Source organism: Callospermophilus lateralis, unplaced genomic scaffold (assembly GCF_048772815.1).
Source record: "Callospermophilus lateralis isolate mCalLat2 unplaced genomic scaffold, mCalLat2.hap1 Scaffold_63, whole genome shotgun sequence".
In the NCBI taxonomy this organism is placed as follows: domain Eukaryota; kingdom Metazoa; phylum Chordata; class Mammalia; order Rodentia; family Sciuridae; genus Callospermophilus; species Callospermophilus lateralis.
In genome coordinates this window covers 1,580,689-1,589,949 of record NW_027514713.1, presented here as the reverse complement: position 1 = coordinate 1,589,949, position 9,261 = coordinate 1,580,689, and the positions used below count along the sequence as shown (strand labels likewise).

The 9,261-nt window shown below is 47.3% G+C and overlaps 1 pseudogene; it reads left to right on the top strand.

Annotated features, from left to right (window-relative positions):
* Positions 1-1,356: 1,356 nt before the first annotated feature.
* Positions 1,357-9,119, top strand: LOC143389519 (uncharacterized; annotated as a pseudogene).
* The last annotated feature ends 142 nt before the right edge of the window (positions 9,120-9,261 follow it).

Here is a 9,261-nt window from a genome sequence, read left to right as displayed (position 1 = left end):
CAGTTTAAGTATTCCCCCCCACTTAAGTGTAACCAATCACCCCCGTCCAATCTGTTCCCGCCAGTAAATGTGCTAATCTTGACTCAGAGTTGTTGTTCAATTTTCCCGCGTCTCCTGTTGATTTGTTCTGATGTATGCAAAGCCCCCTGCCCTCTCCAAAAGGTGTACTTAAGCTCAGCTTAACCTCTGCTCTGGGACCTGGGCTGCTCTTCCTTTTTGTGCAAGCCGGCCTGGGGACTCAGCGCGCTGAACCGGATCCTAATAAACTCCCTCTTGCACATTGCATAAAGTTAGTCTCTTGGTGGTCTCTTCCTCCGACGCTTCACCGGACCCTTACAACTTCACACACACTTCACACACACCACATATGTACACTCACACCATTCTTTGAATGCTATTGAAGTGTTTTGTGGCTCATTATATGGTCAGTGTATGGACATGTGTCCCTATGTTCTGAGGCTTCAGATCATGGTTCCTGTGCCATGTGGGGTGGCCATGGGGAAACTGGGGTCTGGAGGAAGGCCTCACGCTCCCCTGGGGCTTATCCTCCTGGGCCCTGTTGACCACCCACCACCCACCCCAGCTGCCCCTGGTGATACAGAGGGATCAGGGCCCAGCCCTCTCACTGCCCATCAGCTTAGGCCATACTTGGGAGCCCACAGGTTAGCAGCCATACCACACAACTCAGCATCCTCAGGCTCTAGAGCTGTGGGCTTCCTCCACCCCTCAACCACACAGCCTTTTCTTCTGCTGGCCCAGATGCCAAGGGCTTCAGCCCATGCAAGTTACATGGTATCCTCCATTTTCTCTAGTGAGATGGACTCCAGCTGCTGCTTCCTGGAATGCAGAACAGGGAGGGGGCTATTAATCTTGGGGTGGGGCTCCAGGGTGGGGCTCAGAGACCCTCCTCTCTGAACTCTCCCTCTAGTCCTGACTGTGCCTAGCGACCTGCCCTGAAGCCCAGGAGTAGCTTGGGGTGGTCTGGGCAGGTGGGGGCTCCATGCCCTTAGGAGAACTTGCTCTGGGGGCCTGGCACAGGGAGAAAAGGGAAGAAAGGTGGGGAGTCCAGGAGGGAACTGAGGGGACCCTGGAAGCTAGAACACTACAGGCCCAGGCTGGTCATGGCCACCAGCTGTGTAGGGGACATGGACAGCACCTCAGTGTGCAGCCTAGGTTCAGCAGGCTGTGAACCCTTGGGAGTCCCAGAAGGGGAGCAGGCATTGGGGAAAACCTTTTCTATTCTTGGGGCCCAATAATCTAGAATCTCTGCTGACTGTATTGGGGCATTCACCAGCATCAGAAATAAGAGGAGACAATATAGAAAGAAAAAATGGATTTAATCTCAATTTGGCCAAAATGGAGGAAGAAGCTAATCTGCCTCCACCCTACCATAGAGGCACTACTGTCTTCAGGAATGAAGCCAGGAACACCAGGGAGAAGCTGATCTGCCTCTGCTGTCCCACAGAAGCAGTGCCATCTACGGGAATGAAGCTGGGAGATGCAAATGTGTAGATCCAAGGGACCCTGCTAGTCATTGTGGGGAGATCCATCCAGCCCTGAATTCTCCTAGGCCAGGACTTTGGCCTGGCCAAAGCTCCCATCCTGTTCATGGGACAGTTGCCTTCAGGGAACTGGGATGTTGGCAGGAAATGACAGGGACTGAGAAAAAAAGAAATTTGGAGCTTCTTTGAAATTTTCTGATTTTATTTGTGCCCCATCACATTTCCCTGTATTGTCCATCCTGTAGTCTTGAGGGATGTGGGGCTCTTTATTGAGAAATTGGTGGTGAGATCCCCTTAAGGGCACCGAGAGCCTGAGGGTAAAAAGAGCCAAGTGCAAAGATTCCCACTGGCTTGACCTCATGGAGGACTTGGGAACCCTCTTCCTAAGCCTTGGCAATGTCCACTTTGGGTAGGGTTAGCATGTGCCCATCTTCATTATGACAATCCCCCCCATCTCTGAATAACTTTTTCTGAAGACATCATTGATTGTCCCACCAAGTGGTCTGGGCCCATGTCACTGGGATGGTCTTGTCCCATCTTTTGGTCTGATCTGGTCCCTCATCAGAGGGAAAGTGACAGATTAATAAGAGTCAATATCAAAAGATCCTTTTTTAGGCAAGTTTGAGAAAGAAAACAGACTTAGAAAGAGTGGTTCCCAGGCTAAGCTTTTACCAGAAGTCCTGAAGCACCTGCCTGGGGTCCTCCAGGTGCAGCACCAAGTGGGCTTGCAGTGGAGGTGTGGCCCTGGTCAGCATCTGCCCTCCTGCCCAGCTCCAGACTCCAGGTTCCCTGGCTGCAGTCACTGTCCTGTGCAAGTTCCCAGGGCCCCCTTTCAAAGCATGGGACTCTACTTCTCTCCAGGACTCTGTGAGTATCTACCATGAAGTCACTGGATACACCTCTAAGGATGTGGACTTCACAGCACATGCTTAGACTGACCTCCCATCTCATTCCCCATCCTCCCAAACCTGTGTGCATGGAGAACTTTGGTATCTGAGCCCCCTACACTTCCCTCATTCACCATTGGGGTACATACACCTGAGTGTATTCCCAAAACCCAGACCCTTTCTTCAGTGGTACAGACAGGAGCTCCACATATCCTCTGTCTCATCCTCAAAAATGTGGGTCCTGCACATCTATCTGGGAGTCCATCTGTGATCGGGGGCAGGTTCCCAGAGGACCCAGTAGTGAAGTCAGTGTGACATCATCACAGTGACAAGGTGACCCTGGCTGTTAACTCACACTCAGGGTGGTTGGGAAAACATTCTATGTGCAATTAAGTCCTTTCTTCATTTTGTTACAAAACAGCACACAGTGCTGTGGAAACCTTGGAGAACGTGGAGAAGATCAGAGCAGGAGGAAGCGATGGCCTGCATGGAGGAGCACTCCAGACCTTTACCTCTGAACCACGGTGGTGTCTGAGTTCTGTGAGCAGGGAAATGGAAGCCATCAGAATCAGGGTAGTGTTGCACATTTGGCTGCCACAGCTGATCTGGAAGGCACTTGGTAGGTGCCTCCACTCCACCTGACAAGGGCTGGACGTGGCCATTGCCTTCTCTCCACTTGGCAGGTATGAGCAAGGCCATCATAAAAGAGAGTTGGGGACATCTGTGGTCTGGGTTTTCCAAAGAGCCAATGCTCCCTTTGCATCTGGGAGATGGCATATATTTTTATTTACCTTTCACTACAACCACTTCTTCCGTGCAGGGGCACAAGTGCCTCTCAGGTCAGTGTCATTCCTCCAGCCACATGGGCCAGGTCCTTTTTTCTAGTTCTGGGATGGACTTGTCCCATCTTTTGGTCTGTCCCTTTCATCTATAAACTGGACCCATCATCTCAGGCCTGGTAAGGAGCAAAATCTGCAGTCACATTCCCAGCCAAAGACAAAAACTACCCCAGCGCCCATGGGCTAAAGACTTAGGAGGCTCCTAGAACCTGCCAGAAGTTCACTCCAGATGAGACCTCAGAACTCACCCTGCAGTATGTACCACCCTGAGTGTGGTCACTGGGTTTAAACATCCATATAGCCTGGTGCATGGCCACACCTGCAATGCTAGCTACCAGGAGGCTGAGGCAAGAGGAACGTACATTTGATGCCAGCCTGGATGACTTCCTAAGATCCTGTGTTTAAAAAAAAAATTCTGGAAGAGAACCCCTGGGACCCACACCTAGTACCACAAATCAACAAATACATATATATTCTTTAAACATTCACACACTGATGTAACAAGAGCCAGCATCAGGGCCCAGATGATTCCAGACCTGCCTCTGGAGGAAGCGAGTACACAGCACCACCACACCTGGCCCTGCTGCCTGTCACAGTTATCAGCTGAGCTTGGCTTGGGTGTGTATAGGAAGGGGTTGCCCTGGTCATTATCGTGGAATTTGGCCTTGTCTTCACTTGCCTCAGCTCAGCCCTGGGCTTAGTCTGGGCTTTGGTTTTAGTCTTGAACTGACCCTTGGCCCTGCACCTTACTCTGTTCTATATACACAGGCTCCTGTGTGCTTCTAGATTTAACTTAAATCTAGATATGTCCAAGTATCTGAAAGAGCCCACCAACCCGTGGGTGTCCTTTGGGGACAATTGTTTGGTAGATCACACCTGTCATCTCACTGGAACACCCAGACAGAACAGCCTTAAAGGCAACATGACAGGAGCCAGCCCCTCCTTGACCAGCTCCTGTCTGCAACTTTCCCTGGAGGGTGATGTTAGTACCACACAGAGGATGGGCTTGGAGGCAGATGGGCCTGGGTTATGGAACTTGCTCTGCTTCTTGCTGCTTGGAAAAGTCACATCAAGTCCCTGAGATTCTTTTGTCATTTGGAAACTGGGGAAATCACTGCTCCCTTAGACTGGAGGCAGATGGTCAAGACATCAAGTATGTTGAGCATCCTGCTAGACTCAAGAAAAAAGAAGGTGCTGTCACTACATGAAAGTTGTGCCCTCCACAGTTTTACCAGCAGGATGGAACCAGGAGCTCCTCCTGCCTTCACACCCTCAAGTCAGCACCCTCACTGGGAGCCTCCTCCCCAGCAGCCTGCAGTTACTGTCCCCACACCCCCTACTTGCTCTGTGCTCACATTCTCTCCCTCTTCCTCCCAACTTCCACTACCCAGCTTTCCTTGTAGCCTCCAGAACACCCATAAGCAGGCTCAGTCCCATTGCTTGGGCTGGGTGATTGTGCAGAGGCCAGTCCATCTCCCAGCTCAGGGAGGGCCCAGTCTGGCCAGGAGGGTGATGGTGCCAGCTCTGTGGCCATCCCTGCTTGAGGTTGGCACACAGGCCTGGCCAGGGCACTGCTAGAGATGAAGTTTTGCCAAAGAATGCTTCAGGGCTTCTGGGAGAAAGCCTCAGGGAGTGGCAGGCAGCAGTTCAGGGCTCTGGAGGCACAGGGCAAGTGTCAGAGCTGAGCCCTATGTGGGAAGGAATACTGTCCAGCTTCTAGCAGACAAAGAGATGTTCACCAAAGACCCAGGTAATGAATGCACACAGTATTCCATGAACACATACCTATGGACAAGTGCACACAACCCCATGGTCAAAACTTCAGAAGCAGAAATGTGCAGAGCCAGGGGTACCTTGGCCTAAGTCCATCTAACAGGCAGGTCCGTTCCTACTCCCTTGGCCTTCTCTGCAGCTGCACCATGGTCCTGCCCACTTTGTCCAGCTTCACTGCTTCTTCACCTTCACTCTTTATCACCCAAGTGTTTGCCTCACCCTTTCAAGTGCTTTACAATTTCTAGAAGTGGCCAAGTGAGCAGAGTTTCTTCTGATTGCTTCATCTGCATTATTGAGCCTAAGGCATGTGAGCTTGAGGCTGGGATGTGTGCTGGTTCAGTTACCAACTTGCTTCCCAAATGCTTCCTACTGGCTTGTTGGGGTTGTACCGTATTTGAAAACTTCCATTTCAAGTCATCTCATTGGCACTTGATATTTTTATTTTAATAAAGGTCACTGATCAGGAGGTTGAATTCTGACTTCCAGTCTTATGTTTCTGAGTGCTTGGTCCTAATGCCTCTCAGGGGGTGCATGAATTTGCCCAGCCTCTTAACTCTTGGTAGATTGTTTTTCTCCTGAAAGCCCCTGTTGATTGCTTTGAATGAATGTAGATATGATTTCCTTAAACTCTGACTTCAGGTTTAGAGAGGCAGTGCAGAGCCCAAGCCGAGCTCTGACCACTGTTTAGGTTCTTCAACAGAGATACAGTGCAGGAGGCTCCAGAAGTGAGATGTGGAGGGACCTGAGGGACAGGAGGAGCCTGGGGATGTAGTGCAGCCCTGGATGCTGGAGGGGAGCAATGGAGGCAGTGAGGTTGCAGGAGCCTCAGCAGTTGCCTCCAGAAGTGAGGTAACTTGACCTCTAAACTTTCTTGCATTGTCTCACAAACGAGTTTTTGAGGGACACCATATATCTAAATCATAACATAGCGTATCATATTTATTCTTTTGTGTATGTTGAATCATCCTTGAACCTATGGGATATATCCCACTTGATCCATGGTGATAATCTTCATAGTGTGCTGTTGGATTTGATCTTCTAGTATTTAGTTGAGGAGTTTTGCCTCTATGTTTATCTAGAATATTGAGCTGAGTTTTTCTTTCTTTTCCTTCTCTCTCTCTCTCTCTCTCTCTCTCTCTGGTATTTTTTCCAGTTTGGGGGTCAAGGTAATGCTGGCCTCATAAAATATTTTTGGAAGAATTCTTTCCTCTTAATTTTTGGGAATAACATAAGGAATTGTTAAATGTTTTATGAAACTTGACAAAGAAGTCATGGGGCCTGAGCTTTTTTCTTTGATGGAAGGGTTTTTATTACAAATTCAAATTTGCTACTTGTTATTGGTCTCTTCAGGTTTTTATTTCTCCACGATTCAATAATAGTAAGATGTATTTTTGCCCCCCCTTTTTTTAGTTCATCAGAAGTTTGCCTTTTTTTTTTCTTTTTTCTGGTACTAGGGATTGCACACAGGGGCACTCAACCACTGAGCCACATCCCCTCCTTTTAAAAATTTTATCTAGAGACAAGATGTCGCTAAGTTGCTTAGGGCTTCATTAAGTTGCTGAGGCTGGCTTTGAACTCCTGATACTTCTGCCTTAGCCTGCCCAGCCATGGGGATTACAGCATGCACCATATGCCTGGTTAAGTGTGTCTCAGTATAACAGCTTTTGAAGACGAGTTTTGATATAATAAAAACAATCGATTTAATATTCTACAATTTAGAACATCTGACTAGCATGCATAAGACCCTGGTTTTGGAGAGCTCGTGCCACTCCTGTAGGTCCACGCCAGGACTCCACGCCCCCTGAGGCCATGCTGGCAGGGGTCAGGCCCTCGCTCTCTCAAGGCTGGCGCTAGCTCATCTCTGTATTTTAGCTCCAGCTCCTCTCTCCTCGCCGGCTGGCTGTCTCAGGCCACGGTGATGCTTTTGCTCCGCCCGCCATGCGCTGTGAGCTGTGGCAGTGAGGGCGGCCTATCTTCTTTGCTGGCCTGAAGGAGGGAGAAGAGCAAGTGGGGCGTGTCGTCCGTCCCACGCTGCAGCCAGTGGCCTGGAGCCACCACGGCACCGTCGCCGGAGCCCAGGAGACCTGTATGGATGGGCATGGCTTGATAGCAGCGCCTTCCTGCACCGCTGCCTGCACCAGAGTTGTACAGCAAGGTGCCCCTCCCAACCCCCTCCACCCCGCTTTGCCCACCGCCGCTGGCCCTGCTGCTACTGCTGCTGCTCAGCCTCGGACTTCTCCACGCAGGTGACTATCAACAGCCATCCTAATGTTGAATCCAGAAATGTACCACGGACTTCGTATCCCTTGGAAAGCCTACCTTGGCAACCTGGTGTATCATTCTGCTGTTAGGGCTCAGTGACCTCCTGCCCTGGAGGAACTGTTCCAAGGATGGACCCACATCCTCTACCAACTTTGAAGTGACCTGTGACCCTTGTAATTATCACAGCCACACAGAACCCAGAGAACATAGGGGAGGGGACCATAACCCTCCAGTTACTTTTTTTTTTTTTGTGGCTTGTTTGGGGATCTTTACCTTAGAACTTTGAAGGATCACTTCCAAACTTACAAAGTGGAAAGGAACTGGACACTCATAGATAATAATTAGCTTTCAGTTCAAGTGACAAATGTGCCTGCGGTCCCTGGATCCAGTGCCACTGCTACAAATAAGGTAAATGTGCTTTCTTTTTTTTCCCCTCTTTCCACTCATAACTTCCAAATGTTTGATTCTTCGGACAACTTTCAAAATGTGGTATAAAATGGTTATTCTAAAGGAAAGTTTTTAAAATTTTTTAATGTTTTCTTGAAATGCAATTAACAAGAGTTGATAAAGGATTTAGTAAGGAACTTGCTCTGGAATATAAAGTGTGGGTCTAAATTTAAATAGACAATGATATGAAAAATAAATAGTAAACTGTGAAATGGTGTTCTCCTGGAAGAAAATGCAGGCCAATTTAATGAAAAAAGTGTGTGTGTAGGTGTGTGTGTGTGTGTGTGTGTGTGTGTGTGTGTGTGTTTCAGGCCAATTTAATGAAAAAAAATATATATATATATTTTGGTGATGTCTTTTGAGTGCATGTGTGTGTAATTCTTCTTGAAGAATTCCATAGCAGTTTTATCAGATGACTGAAGTGGGCATTTAGAGTAAAGAAAACTGTGAAGCTTGAGGCAGTGACCCATAAGGAAATACATTTTTTAAAAATATCTTCAGTTGTAGATGGACACAATATCTTTATTTTATTTATTTATTTTTATGTGATGCTGAGGATCAAACCCAGTGCCTCACACCTGCTTGGCAAGTGCTCTACCACTGAGCCTCAGCCCCAGCCCCAGCCCCATGGAAACACATTTTATTGGTGATTTGGAAGCTATAGTAAAATGTAATAGCTATCAGCCAAACTTCCCAATGGCAAACCCATAATGGTATTTGTTCCTAACCTTTTGGTGACCAAGGAAGTTACAAATTGTATATTGCATAAAGGGATATATAATCACCATGTAATTTCGGGCCTTGGGTTAACAGTTTAAGTCAGAGCTAAGGGAAAAACTGGCAAAATTAAGTTAAGCTTACCCTTCCTACTGTCCAGTGTCTATAGCCCATGTTTATTTATTTTTAAAGCCCAACAGCAACTTCCAGGCACCAGTGTCTTCTTACAAATAGGTAGAGAGGAGCTATCAATAGGGTTTCCAAAAGTCAAAAGGGTTTCTACTAAAAGAGCATCCCAAGTAAACCACTTCCTTCCCTATTATCCTAACCACAAAACCATACATATGGCTTTGTATTTAAAGCAAGACCATCTCATTTGCTTTAACTTCCTTTATTTATTATATCTATTCATAAGCTGCTTCAGATTAAAATACAATTGGTGAGCATCAAGCTTTTGAGATACTTATGACTATCTTTTGATTTTGGGACACCTTCCCTTGCCTCTAAACATATGTGGTATATTTTTAAAACAAATTTTAATTATTTGACTTGGCATTTTATGGAGGCAATTTTATAACACCTGCATAGATATCTGCATAACCCAGGGATTTGTATCACATTGAGTTAATTCTAGCTCCTTACCTCTTTAGGAAAAATTTAATAGCACCCATCACCACCATGCTCCCAACTAGTCTTTATGTCAGATTACCTCGTAGCCAGCTTTTCCTTACCCTAAAATTGATCATGAAAACATAATTGATATTTATAATTCCTTCTTCTACACCTATTCCATGTTTCCTTTATTATCACTTTAGCTAGATTCATCCTTCATTC